This window comes from Ascaphus truei (assembly GCF_040206685.1).
Source record: "Ascaphus truei isolate aAscTru1 chromosome 12 unlocalized genomic scaffold, aAscTru1.hap1 SUPER_12_unloc_1, whole genome shotgun sequence".
In the NCBI taxonomy this organism is placed as follows: domain Eukaryota; kingdom Metazoa; phylum Chordata; class Amphibia; order Anura; family Ascaphidae; genus Ascaphus; species Ascaphus truei.
Window position 1 is genome coordinate 745,153 of NW_027453837.1, and position 18,622 is coordinate 763,774.

Sequence of the window (18,622 nt, forward strand, 5' to 3'; positions counted from 1 at the left end):
TTGACATACAAAGGTTGGAGGGATACCAACATTGATCTCTTGGGTATCTAGAGGGAACTATCAATATGCAGACTATGGCAAAAGTATCAACAAAATAAACATGTCCAAGAATTAGCTAATCAATTTTGTTAATCTGCAAGACAAAAACATACAGAACCCCTAAAAGATCATATTGAACCCCCCAAAAAATTAAATCTGATTTTAATATAAAATGTTCTGTCTCTGAATTTAATATCAAAGTACAAAGTACATTTGTTCTTAATGCGAATCATTCTGTTTCACAAAAGATTCCATAAAGTTTACATTTGATTAATTTCTTAATTTTCTGTAAACTTCAGGAAGTTACAGTACAATTATTACAGTATATTAATGACCATTTTTCAGTAAAATTCAAGCTAAGTTGTTTATTTCTTCAACAGGTTTATAAAGCCCTGCTTATCTTTGTGAGTGATAACAATAAAACATTACAAATGCTTTTTCATAACAAAAAGCTATTTGTGCTGAAGTGTGATAAGCAGTTGAACTATAACATTGATTATTCCCATTATATTTAAACAATATAGTTTTGGCATACTGTAAATAATGTACACATCTTAATACATGCAGTACTTAGCACAGTCCTTAAGAAGAATTCAAATATTATCTGTAATTATAAAGTGGAAGAATTCCCTCACTCTCACACTAAAGTGCTCATTATCCTTTGTCACCTTAAATTATTTCTGTAGGGGTAAGCCGTTTCTCCTCTATTTTATGTTGTGCAAAGTATTGCACACAAATGACCTCTTAGCACTATGTTGCAGCATAGAGATACTTATCAATAGAAGACAATGCATTTATTGAAATGGAGTTCTTTATTAAATGTTTTACAGCCAGCAGCACCCTAAAATGTATAACTTGGAAAATGTTTGAAGAATTCAGAGTGTTTTATTCTTTAGTGTGCCACATATTCCAGTAAGTAAAGATTGCTTTGCCAAGCAGATACAAACAAAATGCAATGTGCAGTGAAGTTTTTAATAACACGTTACCACTGAAAAAGTCAACGTAGTCAGCAGGATTTGAACCTGCGCGGGGAAACCCCAATGGATTTCTAGTCCATCGCCTTAACCACTCGGCCATGACTACATAGCTGGTAGTACTGAATACAGTCACACAGATGGCTCTTGAGCGGATATGGGTAACACTCACTAATGAATGATGACCAATATGAACTAAATAACCATGAGAACATTTTCATAAAGAGAAATACATGACTTGTTTGTACACATTGTTTAAACAACATTATCTTTGTAAAATGTTGCTTCTATTGGGTTTTTGAAAAATGACGAGAAATACTTTTTGTTAACCACATTCAATGTACAGTATGAAACAGATCTGAGGCAGAAAAAAAGAAAAGGGGTTAAAAGGAGTAATGGGAAAATGATCTAACTTGGATGTCAGAGATTAAAAGAGCAGAGTTGGAGGGCAATTGGGGCAAGAAGAAGATAGATCATTACAGGAACATGCTCCAGTGGCGTAATCGGATAGCGCACGGTACTTATATGTCAGTATATGCTAAGCTATGCCGAGGTTGTGAATTCAAGCCTCACCTGAAGCAAACCGTTTTTTTGTTTCATCAACCAATAGCATTGTTTGAATGTATACAATGTTAAATAAAAGGCCTATGGATGTAAATTGTAAAATGTAATCTTTTACATTAAAAACAACATTTCCGCATTTTGCTATTTGGCTTACATTGGAGCGCATGTAAAGCAGTCAAATTCAATAGGTGTCTCAATGTGGGCAAGAAGATATTGGTAATTGATGATGTATGATTTAAAAAAATTAAAAAATGAGAGCTGTCCAAGCAAATTCTTCCTTTTTTCAAACCAAAATACACCAGTGGAGCCAATGCTACCCATTATTTGGGTCTAGAGGATACATATATTTCCAGATGTATATATCCTAAAAAGGCAATCTTTAATGAGCATCCTGTCTATCTGTACTAAGTAGGGGTCAGCCTATCCCCCCTTCTTAACCCAACTATTCACCTCTCACATTCGTATCTTGCTCACCATATGTAAACCACTTCTCACCTCTCTCATAATCTGTTGTTATTACATTTCCTCCACCTACCCCCTGAGAATGATTAATAAACAAATCTAAACTCAATACAAAACCTCATTAAGAGTTAAAATTCACCCTAGCAAAGTCACATTCTACCTTTCAATCAAGCCTGAAATATTTTTTCAAACACAATTTGCACCTGAATGGTGGTGGTGGAACAAAAGCTTTCTACATTTTGTTTTTAAATCCAAACAAGTATAAATCCCTCTTAAGAGTTAATCCTCACTGTAGCACAACCCCATGCTAAAACCACAATGAAGATTTGAGTAACACAGTTAAAGTAAATATGAAGGAACAAGGCTTGATGTTAATATTAAAGATATTTTAAATGCCTTAAGCATAGAATAAAATATTCCAACACATTTGAACTTTGCAACTCACTCAAAAAATCATGTCTTTTGATCAATTTTAAACAGAGGGTTCAGGGCTCTACGGATTTAAAGAATTTATTATATCAAATACACAACGTTTCAACCATCAAAAAGTGGTCTTTCTCAAGTGAGAAAGACCACTTTTTGATGGTTGAAACGTTGTGTATTTGATCTAATAAATTCTCACTTGAGAAAGACCACTTTTTGATGGTTGAAACGTTGTGTATTTGATATAATAAATTCTTTAAATCCGTAGAGCCCTGAACCCTCTGTTTTTTTTGCTGACTTTGGAGTCTGTCATTCATAGGGACTCCCCTGGATCAAGAGCACCAGTAACAACAAGTATCAGTTAGAGTTTTCAGTTTTTGGTGTGCAGCATTTATCTTGTTTTTTTCTGCTTTTGATCAATTTTGACATACAAAGGTTGGAGGGATACCAACATTGATCTCTTGGGTATCTAGAGGGAACTATCAATATGCAGACTATGGCAAAAGTATCAACAAAATAAACATGTCCAAGTATTAGGTATTCAATTTTGTTAATCTGCAAGACAAAAACATACAGAACCCCTAAAAGATCATATTGAACCCCCCAAAAAATTAAATCTGATTTTAATATAAAATGTTCTGTCTCTGAATTTAATATCAAAGTACAAAGTACATTTGTTCTTAATGCGAATCATTCTGTTTCACAAAAGATTCCATAAAGTTTACATTTGATTAATTTCTTAATTTTCTGTAAACTTCAGGAAGTTACAGTACAATTATTAAAGTACATTAATGACCATTTTTCAGTAAAATTCAAGCTAAGTTGTTTATTTCTTCAACAGGTTTAGAAAGCCCTGCTTATCTTTTGTGAATGATAACAATAAAACATTACAAATGCTTTTTCATAACAAAAAGCTATTTGTGCTGAAGTGTGATAAGCAGTTGAACTATAACATTGATTATTCCCATTATATTTAAACAATATAGTTTTGGCAGACTGTAAAGAATGTACACATCTCAATACATGCAGTACTTAGCACAGTCCTTAAGAAGAATTCAAATATTATCTGTAATTATAAAGTGGAAGAATTCCCTCACTCTCACACTAAAGTGCTCATTATCCTTTGTCACCTTAAGTTATTTCTGTAGGGGTAAGCCTTTCTCCTCTATTTTATGTTGTGCAAAGTATTGCACACAAATGACATCTTAGCACTATGTTGCAGCATAGAGATACTTATCAATAGAAGACAATGCATTTATTGAAATGGAGTTCTTTATTAAATGTTTTACAGCCAGCAGCACCCTAAAATGTATAACTTGGAAAATGTTTGAAGAATTCAGAGTGTTTTCTTCTTTAGTGTGCCACATATTCCAGTAAGTAAAGATTGCTTTGCCAAGCAGATACAAACAAAATGCAATGTGCAGTGAAGTTTTTAATAACACGTTACCACTGAAAAAGTCAACGTAGTCAGCAGGATTTGAACCTGCGCGGGGAAACCCCAATGGATTTCTAGTCCATCGCCTTAACCACTCGGCCATGACTACATAGCTGGTAGTACTGAATACAGTCACACAGATGGCTCTTGAGCGGATCTGGGTAACACTCACTAATGAATGATGACCAATATGAACTAAATAACCATGAGAACATTTTCATAAAGAGAAATACATGACTTGTTTGTACACATTGTTAAAACAACATTATCTTTGTAAAATGTTGCTTCTATTGGGTTTTTGAAAAATGACGAGAAATACTTTTTGTTAACCACATTCAATGTACAGTATGAAACAGATCTGAGGCAGAAAAAAAGAAAAGGGGTTAAAAGGAGTAATGGGAAAATGATCTAACTTGGATGTCAGAGATTAAAAGAGCAGAGTTGGAGGGCAATTGGGGCAAGAAGAAGATGGATTATTTAGGAACATGCTCCAGTGGCGTAATCGGTGAACGCACGGTACTTATATGTCAGTATATGCTAAGCTATGCCGAGGTTGTGAGTTCAAGCCTCACCTGAAGCAAACCGTTTTTTTGTTTCATCAACCAATAGCATTGTTTGAATGTATACAATGTTAAATAAAAGGCCTATGGATGTAAATTGTAAAATGTAATCTTTTACATTAAAAACAACATTTCCGCATTTTGCTATTTGGCTTACATTGGAGCGCATGTAAAGCAGTCAAATTCAATAGGTGTCTCAATGTGGGCAAGAAGATATTGGTAATTGATGATGTATGATTTAAAAAAATAAAAAAATGAGAGCTGTCCAAGCAAATTCTTCCTTTTTTCAAACCAAAATACACCAGTGGAGCCAATGCTACCCATTATTTGGGTCTAGAGGATACATATATTTCCAGATGTATATATCCTAAAAAGGCAATCTTTAATGAGCATCCTGTCTATCTGTACTAAGTAGGGGTCAGCCTATCCCCCCTTCTTAACCCAACTATTCACCTCTCACATTCGTATCTTGCTCACCATATGTAAACCACTTCTCACCTCTCTCATAATCTGTTGTTATTACATTTCCTCCACCTACCCCCTGAGAATGATTAATAAACAAATCTAAACTCAATACAAAACCTCATTAAGAGTTAAAATTCACCCTAGCAAAGTCACATTCTACCTTTCAATCAAGCCTGAAATATTTTTTCAAACACAATTTGCACCTGAATGGCGGTGGTGGAACAAAAGCTTTCTACATTTTGTTTTTAAATCCAAACAAGTATAAATCCCTCTTAAGAGTTAATCCTCACTGTAGCACAACCCCATGCTATTTCACCAGAGTCTTCAATTGAATAAATTCTCTTATTGCTATAAGCGAGTGGATCTTGTATGTGGTAGAAACCAAGAGTGCTGAAAGAAGTTTTGCATGTACGACCACCTTTTCTTTCAGTTTTACTTGCTTTATGCTTTATGCTTTATCAGAGTGGGCAATCATAAATGACAACATAAAAGAGTAATAAAGAATCTTCTTTTTTTTGCCAATTACATAGCAAGCTAAAGGAAAACATGCTAAAACCACATTGAAGATTTGAGTAACACAGTTAAAGTAAATATGAAGGAACAAGGCTTGATGTTAATATTAAAGATATTTTAAATGCCTTAAGCATAGAATAAAATATTCCAACACATTTGAACTTTGCAACTCACTCAAAAAATCATGTCTTTTGATCAATTTTAAACAGAGGGTTCAGGGCTCTACGGATTTAAAGAATTTATTATATCAAATACACAACGTTTCAACCATCAAAAAGTGGTCTTTCTCAAGTGAGAAAGACCACTTTTTGATGGTTGAAACGTTGTGTATTTGATTTAATAAATTCTTTAAATCCGTAGAGCCCTGAACCCTCTGTTTTTTTTTGCTGACTTTGGAGTCTGTCATTCACAGGGACTCCCCTGGATCAAGAGCACCAGTAACAACAAGTATCAGTTAAAGTTTTCAGTTTTTGGTGTGCAGCATTTATCTTGTTTTTTTTCTGCTTTTGATCAATTTTGACATACAAAGGGTGGAGGGATACCAACATTGATCTCTTGGGTATCTAGAGGGAACTATTAATATGCAGACTATGGCAAAAGTATCAACAAAATAAACATGTCCAAGAATTAGGTATTCAATATTGTTAATCTGCAAGACAAAAACATACAGAACCCCTAAAAGATCATATTGAACCCCCCAAAAAATTAAATCTGATTTTAATATAAAATGTTCTGTCTCTGAATTTAATATCAAAGTACAAAGTACATTTGTTCTTAATGCGAATCATTCTGTTTCACAAATTATTCCATAAAGTTTACATTTGATTAATTTCTTAATTTTCTGTAAACTTCAGGAAGTTACAGTACAATTATTACAGTATATTAATGACCATTTTTCAGTAAAATTCAAGCTAAATTGTTTATTTCTTCAACAGGTTTAGAAAGCCCTGCTTATCTTTTGTGAATGATAACAATAAAACATTACAAATGCTTTTTCATAACAAAAAGCTATTTGTGCTGAAGTGTGATAAGCAGTTGAACTATAACATTGATTATTCCCATTATATTTAAACAATATAGTTTTGGCAGACTGTAAAGAATGTACACATCTCAATACATGCAGTACTTAGCACAGTCCTTAAGGAGAATTCAAATATTATCTGTAATTATTAAGTGGAAGAATTCCCTCACTCTCACACTAAAGTGCTCATTATCCTTTGTCACCTTAAGTTATTTCTGTAGGGGTAAGCCGTTTCTCCTCTATTTTATGTTGTGCAAAGTATTGCACACAAATGACCTCTTAGCACTATGTTGCAGCATAGAGATACTTATCAATAGAAGACAATGCATTTATTGAAATGGAGTTCTTTATTAAATGTTTTACAGCCAGCAGCACCCTAAAATGTATAACTTGGAAAATGTTTGAAGAATTCAGAGTGTTTTCTTCTTTAGTGTGCCACATATTCCAGTAAGTAAAGATTGCTTTGCCAAGCAGATACAAACAAAATAAAAAGTCCAGTGAAGTTTTTAATAACACGTTACCACTGAAAAAGTCAACGTAGTCAGCAGGATTTGAACCTGCGCGGGGAAACCCCAATGGATTTCAAGTCCATCGCCTTAACCACTCGGCCATGACTACATAGCTGGTAGTACTGAATACAGTCACACAGATGGCTCTTGAGCGGATCTGGGTAACACTCACTAATGAATGATGACCAATATGAACTAAATAACCATGAGAACATTTTCATAAAGAGAAATACATGACTTGTTTGTACACATTGTTTAAACAACATTATCTTTGTAAAATGTTGCTTCTATTGGGTTTTTGAAAAATGACGAGAAATACTTTTTGTTAACCACATTCAATGTACAGTATGAAACAGATCTGAGGCAGAAAAAAAGAAAAGGGGTTAAAAGGAGTAATGGGAAAATGATCTAACTTGGATGTCAGAGATTAAAAGAGCAGAGTTGGAGGGCAATTGGGGCAAGAAGAAGATGGATTATTACAGGAACATGCTCCAGTGGCGTAATCGGTGAACGCACGGTACTTATATGTCAGTATATGCTAAGCTATGCCGAGGTTGTGAGTTCAAGCCTCACCTGAAGCAAACCGTTTTTTTGTTTCATCAACCAATAGCATTGTTTGAATGTATACAATGTTAAATAAAAGGCCTATGGATGTAAATTGTAAAATGTAATCTTTTACATTAAAAACAACATTTCCGCATTTTGCTATTTGGCTTACATTGGAGCGCATGTAAAGCAGTCAAATTCAATAGGTGTCTCAATGTGGGCAAGAAGATATTGGTAATTGATGATGTATGATTTAAAAAAATAAAAAAATGAGAGCTGTCCAAGCAAATTCTTCCTTTTTTCAAACCAAAATACACCAGTGGAGCCAATGCTACCCATTATTTGGGTCTAGAGGATACATATATTTCCAGATGTATATATCCTAAAAAGGCAATCTTTAATGAGCATCCTGTCTATCTGTACTAAGTAGGGGTCAGCCTATCCCCCCTTCTTAACCCAACTATTCACCTCTCACATTCGTATCTTGCTCACCATATGTAAACCACTTCTCACCTCTCTCATAATCTGTTGTTATTACATTTCCTCCACCTACCCCCTGAGAATGATTAATAAACAAATCTAAACTCAATACAAAACCTCATTAAGAGTTAAAATTCACCCTAGCAAAGTCACATTCTACCTTTCAATCAAGCCTGAAATATTTTTTCAAACACAATTTGCACCTGAATGGCGGTGGTGGAACAAAAGCTTTCTACATTTTGTTTTTAAATCCAAACAAGTATAAATCCCTCTTAAGAGTTAATCCTCACTGTAGCACAACCCCATGCTATTTCACCAGAGTCTTCAATTGAATAAATTCTCTTATTGCTATAAGCGAGTGGATCTTGTATGTGGTAGAAACCAAGAGTGCTGAAAGAAGTTTTGCATGTACGACCACCTTTTCTTTCAGTTTTACTTGCTTTATGCTTTATGCTTTATCAGAGTGGGCAATCATAAATGACAACATAAAAGAGTAATAAAGAATCTTCTTTTTTTTGCCAATTACATAGCAAGCTAAAGGAAAACATGCTAAAACCACATTGAAGATTTGAGTAACACAGTTAAAGTAAATATGAAGGAACAAGGCTTGATGTTAATATTAAAGATATTTTAAATGCCTTAAGCATAGAATAAAATATTCCAACACATTTGAACTTTGCAACTCACTCAAAAAATCATGTCTTTTGATCAATTTTAAACAGAGGGTTCAGGGCTCTACGGATTTAAAGAATTTATTATATCAAATACACAACGTTTCAACCATCAAAAAGTGGTCTTTCTCAAGTGAGAAAGACCACTTTTTGATGGTTGAAACGTTGTGTATTTGATTTAATAAATTCTTTAAATCCGTAGAGCCCTGAACCCTCTGGATTTTTTGCTGACTTTGGAGTCTGTCATTCACAGGGACTCCCCTGGATCAAGAGCACCAGTAACAACAAGTATCAGTTACAGTTTTCAGTTTTTGGTGTGCAGCATTTATCTTGTTTTTTTCTGCTTTTGATCAATTTTGACATACAAAGGTTGGAGGGATACCAACATTGATCTCTTGGGTATCTAGAGGGAACTATCAATATGCAGACTATGGCAAAAGTATCAACAAAATAAACATGTCCAAGAATTAGCTAATCAATTTTGTTAATCTGCAAGACAAAAACATACAGAACCCCTAAAAGATCATATTGAACCCCCCAAAAAATTAAATCTGATTTTAATATAAAATGTTCTGTCTCTGAATTTAATATCAAAGTACAAAGTACATTTGTTCTTAATGCGAATCATTCTGTTTCACAAAAGATTCCATAAAGTTTACATTTGATTAATTTCTTAATTTTCTGTAAACTTCAGGAAGTTACAGTACAATTATTACAGTATATTAATGACCATTTTTCAGTAAAATTCAAGCTAAGTTGTTTATTTCTTCAACAGGTTTATAAAGCCCTGCTTATCTTTGTGAGTGATAACAATAAAACATTACAAATGCTTTTTCATAACAAAAAGCTATTTGTGCTGAAGTGTGATAAGCAGTTGAACTATAACATTGATTATTCCCATTATATTTAAACAATATAGTTTTGGCATACTGTAAATAATGTACACATCTTAATACATGCAGTACTTAGCACAGTCCTTAAGAAGAATTCAAATATTATCTGTAATTATAAAGTGGAAGAATTCCCTCACTCTCACACTAAAGTGCTCATTATCCTTTGTCACCTTAAATTATTTCTGTAGGGGTAAGCCGTTTCTCCTCTATTTTATGTTGTGCAAAGTATTGCACACAAATGACCTCTTAGCACTATGTTGCAGCATAGAGATACTTATCAATAGAAGACAATGCATTTATTGAAATGGAGTTCTTTATTAAATGTTTTACAGCCAGCAGCACCCTAAAATGTATAACTTGGAAAATGTTTGAAGAATTCAGAGTGTTTTATTCTTTAGTGTGCCACATATTCCAGTAAGTAAAGATTGCTTTGCCAAGCAGATACAAACAAAATGCAATGTGCAGTGAAGTTTTTAATAACACGTTACCACTGAAAAAGTCAACGTAGTCAGCAGGATTTGAACCTGCGCGGGGAAACCCCAATGGATTTCTAGTCCATCGCCTTAACCACTCGGCCATGACTACATAGCTGGTAGTACTGAATACAGTCACACAGATGGCTCTTGAGCGGATATGGGTAACACTCACTAATGAATGATGACCAATATGAACTAAATAACCATGAGAACATTTTCATAAAGAGAAATACATGACTTGTTTGTACACATTGTTTAAACAACATTATCTTTGTAAAATGTTGCTTCTATTGGGTTTTTGAAAAATGACGAGAAATACTTTTTGTTAACCACATTCAATGTACAGTATGAAACAGATCTGAGGCAGAAAAAAAGAAAAGGGGTTAAAAGGAGTAATGGGAAAATGATCTAACTTGGATGTCAGAGATTAAAAGAGCAGAGTTGGAGGGCAATTGGGGCAAGAAGAAGATAGATCATTACAGGAACATGCTCCAGTGGCGTAATCGGATAGCGCACGGTACTTATATGTCAGTATATGCTAAGCTATGCCGAGGTTGTGAATTCAAGCCTCACCTGAAGCAAACCGTTTTTTTGTTTCATCAACCAATAGCATTGTTTGAATGTATACAATGTTAAATAAAAGGCCTATGGATGTAAATTGTAAAATGTAATCTTTTACATTAAAAACAACATTTCCGCATTTTGCTATTTGGCTTACATTGGAGCGCATGTAAAGCAGTCAAATTCAATAGGTGTCTCAATGTGGGCAAGAAGATATTGGTAATTGATGATGTATGATTTAAAAAAATTAAAAAATGAGAGCTGTCCAAGCAAATTCTTCCTTTTTTCAAACCAAAATACACCAGTGGAGCCAATGCTACCCATTATTTGGGTCTAGAGGATACATATATTTCCAGATGTATATATCCTAAAAAGGCAATCTTTAATGAGCATCCTGTCTATCTGTACTAAGTAGGGGTCAGCCTATCCCCCCTTCTTAACCCAACTATTCACCTCTCACATTCGTATCTTGCTCACCATATGTAAACCACTTCTCACCTCTCTCATAATCTGTTGTTATTACATTTCCTCCACCTACCCCCTGAGAATGATTAATAAACAAATCTAAACTCAATACAAAACCTCATTAAGAGTTAAAATTCACCCTAGCAAAGTCACATTCTACCTTTCAATCAAGCCTGAAATATTTTTTCAAACACAATTTGCACCTGAATGGTGGTGGTGGAACAAAAGCTTTCTACATTTTGTTTTTAAATCCAAACAAGTATAAATCCCTCTTAAGAGTTAATCCTCACTGTAGCACAACCCCATGCTAAAACCACAATGAAGATTTGAGTAACACAGTTAAAGTAAATATGAAGGAACAAGGCTTGATGTTAATATTAAAGATATTTTAAATGCCTTAAGCATAGAATAAAATATTCCAACACATTTGAACTTTGCAACTCACTCAAAAAATCATGTCTTTTGATCAATTTTAAACAGAGGGTTCAGGGCTCTACGGATTTAAAGAATTTATTATATCAAATACACAACGTTTCAACCATCAAAAAGTGGTCTTTCTCAAGTGAGAAAGACCACTTTTTGATGGTTGAAACGTTGTGTATTTGATCTAATAAATTCTCACTTGAGAAAGACCACTTTTTGATGGTTGAAACGTTGTGTATTTGATATAATAAATTCTTTAAATCCGTAGAGCCCTGAACCCTCTGTTTTTTTTGCTGACTTTGGAGTCTGTCATTCATAGGGACTCCCCTGGATCAAGAGCACCAGTAACAACAAGTATCAGTTAGAGTTTTCAGTTTTTGGTGTGCAGCATTTATCTTGTTTTTTTCTGCTTTTGATCAATTTTGACATACAAAGGTTGGAGGGATACCAACATTGATCTCTTGGGTATCTAGAGGGAACTATCAATATGCAGACTATGGCAAAAGTATCAACAAAATAAACATGTCCAAGTATTAGGTATTCAATTTTGTTAATCTGCAAGACAAAAACATACAGAACCCCTAAAAGATCATATTGAACCCCCCAAAAAATTAAATCTGATTTTAATATAAAATGTTCTGTCTCTGAATTTAATATCAAAGTACAAAGTACATTTGTTCTTAATGCGAATCATTCTGTTTCACAAAAGATTCCATAAAGTTTACATTTGATTAATTTCTTAATTTTCTGTAAACTTCAGGAAGTTACAGTACAATTATTAAAGTACATTAATGACCATTTTTCAGTAAAATTCAAGCTAAGTTGTTTATTTCTTCAACAGGTTTAGAAAGCCCTGCTTATCTTTTGTGAATGATAACAATAAAACATTACAAATGCTTTTTCATAACAAAAAGCTATTTGTGCTGAAGTGTGATAAGCAGTTGAACTATAACATTGATTATTCCCATTATATTTAAACAATATAGTTTTGGCAGACTGTAAAGAATGTACACATCTCAATACATGCAGTACTTAGCACAGTCCTTAAGAAGAATTCAAATATTATCTGTAATTATAAAGTGGAAGAATTCCCTCACTCTCACACTAAAGTGCTCATTATCCTTTGTCACCTTAAGTTATTTCTGTAGGGGTAAGCCTTTCTCCTCTATTTTATGTTGTGCAAAGTATTGCACACAAATGACATCTTAGCACTATGTTGCAGCATAGAGATACTTATCAATAGAAGACAATGCATTTATTGAAATGGAGTTCTTTATTAAATGTTTTACAGCCAGCAGCACCCTAAAATGTATAACTTGGAAAATGTTTGAAGAATTCAGAGTGTTTTCTTCTTTAGTGTGCCACATATTCCAGTAAGTAAAGATTGCTTTGCCAAGCAGATACAAACAAAATGCAATGTGCAGTGAAGTTTTTAATAACACGTTACCACTGAAAAAGTCAACGTAGTCAGCAGGATTTGAACCTGCGCGGGGAAACCCCAATGGATTTCTAGTCCATCGCCTTAACCACTCGGCCATGACTACATAGCTGGTAGTACTGAATACAGTCACACAGATGGCTCTTGAGCGGATCTGGGTAACACTCACTAATGAATGATGACCAATATGAACTAAATAACCATGAGAACATTTTCATAAAGAGAAATACATGACTTGTTTGTACACATTGTTAAAACAACATTATCTTTGTAAAATGTTGCTTCTTTTGGGTTTTTGAAAAATGACGAGAAATACTTTTTATTAACCACATTCAATGTACAGTATGAAACAGATCTGAGGCAGAAAAAAAGAAAAGGGTTTAAAAGGAGTAATGGGAAAATGATCTAACTTGGATGTCAGAGATTAAAAGAGCAGAGTTGGAGGACAATTGGGGCAAGAAGAAGATGGATCATTACAGGAACATGCTCCAGTGGCGTAATCGGTTAGCGCACGGTACTTATATGTCAGTATATGCTAAGCTATGCCGAGGTTGTGAGTTCAAGCCTCACCTGAAGCAAACCCTTTTTTTGTTTCATCAACCAATAGCATTGTTTGAATGTATACAATGTTAAATAAAAGGCCTATGGATGTAAATTGTAAAATGTAATCTTTTACATTAAAAACAACATTTCCGCATTTTGCTATTTGGCTTACTTTGGAGCGCATGTAAAGCAGTCAAATTCAATAGGTGTCTCAATGTGGGCAAGAAGATATTGGTAATTGATGATGTATGATTTAAAAAAATTAAAAAATGAGAGCTGTCCAAGCAAATTCTTCCTTTTTTCAAACCAAAATACACCAGTGGAGACAATGCTACCCATTATTTGGGTCTAGAGGATACATATATTTCCAGATGTATATATCCTAAAAAGGCAATCTTTAATGAGCATCCTGTCTATCTGTACTAAGTAGGGGTCAGCCTATCCCCCCTTCTTAACCCAACTATTCACCTCTCACATTCGTATCTTGCTCACCATATGTAAACCACTTCTCACCTCTCTCATAATCTGTTGTTATTACATTTCCTCCACCTACCCCCTGAGAATGATTAATAAACAAATCTAAACTCAATACAAAACCTCATTAAGAGTTAAAATTCACCCTAGCAAAGTCACATTCTACCTTTCAATCAAGCCTGAAATATTTTTTCAAACACAATTTGCACCTGAATGGCGGTGGTGGAACAAAAGCTTTCTACATTTTGTTTTTAAATCCAAACAAGTATAAATCCCTCTTAAGAGTTAATCCTCACTGTAGCACAACCCCATGCTATTTCACCAGAGTCTTCAATTGAATAATTTCTCTTATTGCTATAGGCGAGTGGATCTTGTATGTGGTAGAAACCAAGAGTGCTGAAAGAAGTTTTGCATGTACGACCACCTTTTCTTTCAGATTTACTTGCTTTATGCTTTATGCTTTATCAGAGTGGGCAATCATAAATGACAACATAGAAGAGGAATAAAGAATCTTCTTTTTTTTGCCAATTACATAGCAAGCTAAAGGAAAACATGCTAAAACCACAATGATGATTTGAGTAACACAGTTAAAGTAAATATGAAGGAACAAGGCTTGATGTTAATATTAAAGATATTTTAAATGCCTTAAGCATAGAATAAAATATTCCAACACATTTGAACTTTGCAACTCACTCAAAAAATCATGTCTTTTGATCAATTTTAAACAGAGGGTTCAGGTCTCTACGGATTTAAAGAATTTATTATATCAAATACACAACGTTTCAACCATCAAAAAGTGGTCTTTCTCAAGTGAGAAAGACCACTTTTTGATGGTTGAAACGTTGTGTATTTGATTTAATAAATTCTCACTTGAGAAAGACCACTTTTTGATGGTTGAAACGTTGTGTATTTGATATAATAAATTCTTTAAATCCGTAGAGCCCTGAACCCTCTGTTTTTTTTTGCTGACTTTGGAGTCTGTCATTCACAGGGACTCCCCTGGATCAAGAGCACCAGTAACAACAAGTATCAGTTACAGTTTTCAGTTTTTGGTGTGCAGCATTTATCTTGTTTTTTTCTGCTTTTGATCAATTTTGACATACAAAGGTTGGAGGGATACCAACATTGATCTCTTGGGTATCTAGAGGGAACTATCAATATGCAGACTATGGCAAAAGTATCAACAAAATAAACATGTCCAAGTATTAGGTATTCAATTTTGTTAATCTGCAAGACAAAAACATACAGAACCCCTAAAAGATCATATTGAACCCCCCAAAAAATTAAATCTGATTTTAATATTAAATGTTCTGTCTCTGAATTTAATATCAAAGTACAAAGTACATTTGTTCTTAATGCGAATCATTCTGTTTCACAAAAGATTCCATAAAGTTTACATTTGATTAATTTCTTAATTTTCTGTAAACTTCAGGAAGTTACAGTACAATTATTACAGTATATTAATGACCATTTTTCAGTAAAATTCAAGCTAAGTTGTTTATTTCTTCAACAGGTTTAGAAAGCCCTGCTTATCTTTTGTGAATGATAACAATAAAACATTACAAATGCTTTTTCATAACAAAAAGCTATTTGTGCTGAAGTGTGATAAGCAGTTGAACTATAACATTGATTATTCCCATTATATTTAAACAATATAGTTTTGGCAGACTGTATAGAATGTACACATCTCAATACATGCAGTACTTAGCACAGTCCTTAAGAAGAATTCAAATATTATCTGTAATTATAAAGTGGAAGAATTCCCTCACTCTCACACTAAAGTGCTCATTATCCTTTGTCACCTTAAGTTATTTCTGTAGGGGTAAGCCGTTTCTCCTCTATTTTATGTTGTGCAAAGTATTGCACACAAATGACCTCTTAGCACTATGTTGCAGCATAGAGATACTTATCAATAGAAGACAATGCATTTATTGAAATGGAGTTCTTTATTAAATGTTTTACAGCCAGCAGCACCCTAAAATGTATAACTTGGAAAAAGTTTGAAGAATTCAGAGTGTTTTCTTCTTTAGTGTGCCACATATTCCAGTAAGTAAAGATTGCTTTGCCAAGCAGATACAAACAAAATGCAATGTGCAGTGAAGTTTTTAATAACACGTTACCACTGAAAAAGTCAACGTAGTCAGCAGGATTTGAACCTGTGCGGGGAAACCCCAAGGGATTTCTAGTCCATCGCCTTAACCACTCAGCCATGACTACATAGCTGGTAGTACTGAATACAGTCACACAGATGGCTCTTGAGCGGATCTGGGTAACACTCACTAATGAATGATGACCAATATGAACTAAATAACCATGAGAACATTTTCATAAAGAGAAATACATGACTTGTTTGTACACATTGTTTAAACAACATTATCTTTGTAAAATGTTGCTTCTATTGGGTTTTTGAAAAATGACGAGTAATACTTTTTGTTAACCACATTCAATGTACAGTATGAAACAGATCTGAGGCAGAAAAAAAGAAAAGGGGTTAAAAGGAGTAATGGGAAAATGATCTAACTTGGATGTCAGAGATTAAAAGAGCAGAGTTGGAGGGCAATTGGGGCAAGAAGAAGATGGATCATTACAGGAACATGCTCCAGTGGCGTAATCGGATAGCGCACGGTACTTATATGTCAGTATATGCTAAGCTATGCCGAGGTTGTGAATTCAAGCCTCACCTGAAGCAAACCGTTTTTTTGTTTCATCAACCAATAGCATTGTTTGAATGTATACAATGTTAAATAAAAGGCCTATGGATGTAAATTGTAAAATGTAATCTTTTACATTAAAAACAACATTTCCGCATTTTGCTATTTGGCTTACATTGGAGCGCATGTAAAGCAGTCAAATTCAATAGGTGTCTCAATGTGGGCAAGAAGATATTGGTAATTGATGATGTATGATTTAAAAAAATTAAAAAATGAGAGCTGTCCAAGCAAATTCTTCCTTTTTTCAAACCAAAATACACCAGTGGAGCCAATGCTACCCATTATTTGGGTCTAGAGGATACATATATTTCCAGATGTATATATCCTAAAAAGGCAATCTTTAATGAGCATCCTGTCTATCTGTACTAAGTAGGGGTCAGCCTATCCCCCCTTCTTAACCCAACTATTCACCTCTCACATTCGTATCTTGCTCACCATATGTAAACCACTTCTCACCTCTCTCATAATCTGTTGTTATTACATTTCCTCCACCTACCCCCTGAGAATGATTAATAAACAAATCTAAACTCAATACAAAACCTCATTAAGAGTTAAAATTCACCCTAGCAAAGTCACATTCTACCTTTCAATCAAGCCTGAAATATTTTTTCAAACACAATTTGCACCTGAATGGCGGTGGTGGAACAAAAGCTTTCTACATTTTGTTTTTAAATCCAAACAAGTATAAATCCCTCTTAAGAGTTAATCCTCATTGTAGCACAAACCCCATGCTATTTCACCAGAGTCTTCAATTGAATAAATTCTCTTATTGCTATAGGCGAGTGGATCTTTTATGTGGTAGAAACCAAGAGTGCTGAAAGAAGTTTTGCATGTACGACCACCTTTTCTTTCAGTTTTACTTGCTTTATGCTTTATGCTTTATCAGAGTGGGCAATCATAAATGACAACATAGAAGAGGAATAAAGAATCTTCTTTTTTTTGCCAATTACATAGCAAGCAGCAAGCTAAAGGAAAACATGCTAAAACCACATTGAAGATTTGAGTAACACAGTTAAAGTAAATATGAAGGAACAAGGCTTGATGTTAATATTAAAGATATTTTAAATGCCTTAAGCATAGAATAAAATATTCCAACACATTTGAACTTTGCAACTCACTCAAAAAATCATGTCTTTTGATCAATTTTAAACAGAGGGTTCAGGGCTCTACGGATTTAAAGAATTTATTATATCAAATACACAACGTTTCAACCATCAAAAAGTGGTCTTTCTCAAGTGAGAAAGACCACTTTTTGATGGTTGAAACGTTGTGTATTTGATTTAATAAATTCTTTAAATCCGTAGAGCCCTGAACCCTCTGTTTTTTTTGCTGACTTTGGAGTCTGTCATTCACAGGGACTCCCCTGGATCAAGAGCACCAGTAACAACAAGTATCAGTTAGAGTTTTCAGTTTTTGGTGTGCAGCATTTATCTTGTTTTTTTCTGCTTTTGATCAATTTTGACATACAAAGGTTGGAGGGATACCAACATTGATCTCTTGGGTATCTAGAGGGAACTATCAATATGCAGACTATGGCAAAAGTATCAACAAAATAAACATGTCCAAGAATTAGGTATTCAATATTGTTAATCTGCAAGACAAAAACATACAGAACCCCTAAAAGATCATATTTAACCCCCCAAAAAAATAAATCTGATTTTAATATAAAATGTTCTGTCTCTGAATTTAATATCAAAGTACAAAGTACATTTGTTCTTAATGCGAATCATTCTGTTTCACAAAAGATTCCATAAAGTTTACATTTGATTAATTTCTTAATTTTCTGTAAACTTCAGGAAGTTAAAAGCAAAGTCACATTCTACCTTTCAATCAAGCCTGAAATTTTTTTTCAAACACAATTTGCACCTGAATGGCGGTGGTGGAACAAAAGCTTTCTACGTTTTGTTTTTAAATCCAAACAAGTATAAATCCCTCTTAAGAGTTAATCCTCATTGTAGCACAAACCCCATGCTATT

The 18,622-nt window shown here is 34.0% G+C and overlaps 8 non-coding genes across 8 annotated transcripts; 3 read left to right on the plus strand and 5 right to left on the minus strand.

The window, feature by feature from the left end:
* Nucleotides 1-1,040: 1,040 nt before the first annotated feature.
* Nucleotides 1,041-1,122, minus strand: TRNAS-AGA (transfer RNA serine (anticodon AGA)). Its single transcript has one exon. It is a non-coding gene; the product is annotated as a tRNA-Ser (tRNA).
* Nucleotides 1,123-3,924: 2,802 nt separating this feature from the next.
* TRNAS-AGA (transfer RNA serine (anticodon AGA)) lies at nucleotides 3,925-4,006 on the minus strand. Its single transcript has one exon. It is a non-coding gene; the product is annotated as a tRNA-Ser (tRNA).
* A 378-nt stretch (nucleotides 4,007-4,384) lies between these two features.
* Nucleotides 4,385-4,477, plus strand: TRNAI-UAU (transfer RNA isoleucine (anticodon UAU)). The gene is given in 2 exon segments: nucleotides 4,385-4,422; nucleotides 4,442-4,477. It is a non-coding gene; the product is annotated as a tRNA-Ile (tRNA).
* A 2,515-nt stretch (nucleotides 4,478-6,992) lies between these two features.
* TRNAS-UGA (transfer RNA serine (anticodon UGA)) lies at nucleotides 6,993-7,074 on the minus strand. The gene has a single exon. It is a non-coding gene; the product is annotated as a tRNA-Ser (tRNA).
* A 379-nt stretch (nucleotides 7,075-7,453) lies between these two features.
* On the plus strand, nucleotides 7,454-7,546 carry TRNAI-UAU (transfer RNA isoleucine (anticodon UAU)). Its single transcript is given in 2 exon segments — nucleotides 7,454-7,491; nucleotides 7,511-7,546. It is a non-coding gene; the product is annotated as a tRNA-Ile (tRNA).
* A 2,512-nt stretch (nucleotides 7,547-10,058) lies between these two features.
* TRNAS-AGA (transfer RNA serine (anticodon AGA)) lies at nucleotides 10,059-10,140 on the minus strand. Its single transcript has one exon. It is a non-coding gene; the product is annotated as a tRNA-Ser (tRNA).
* A 2,802-nt stretch (nucleotides 10,141-12,942) lies between these two features.
* TRNAS-AGA (transfer RNA serine (anticodon AGA)) lies at nucleotides 12,943-13,024 on the minus strand. The gene has a single exon. It is a non-coding gene; the product is annotated as a tRNA-Ser (tRNA).
* Nucleotides 13,025-13,403: 379 nt separating this feature from the next.
* Nucleotides 13,404-13,496, plus strand: TRNAI-UAU (transfer RNA isoleucine (anticodon UAU)). Its single transcript is given in 2 exon segments — nucleotides 13,404-13,441; nucleotides 13,461-13,496. It is a non-coding gene; the product is annotated as a tRNA-Ile (tRNA).
* Nucleotides 13,497-18,622: the final 5,126 nt, after the last annotated feature.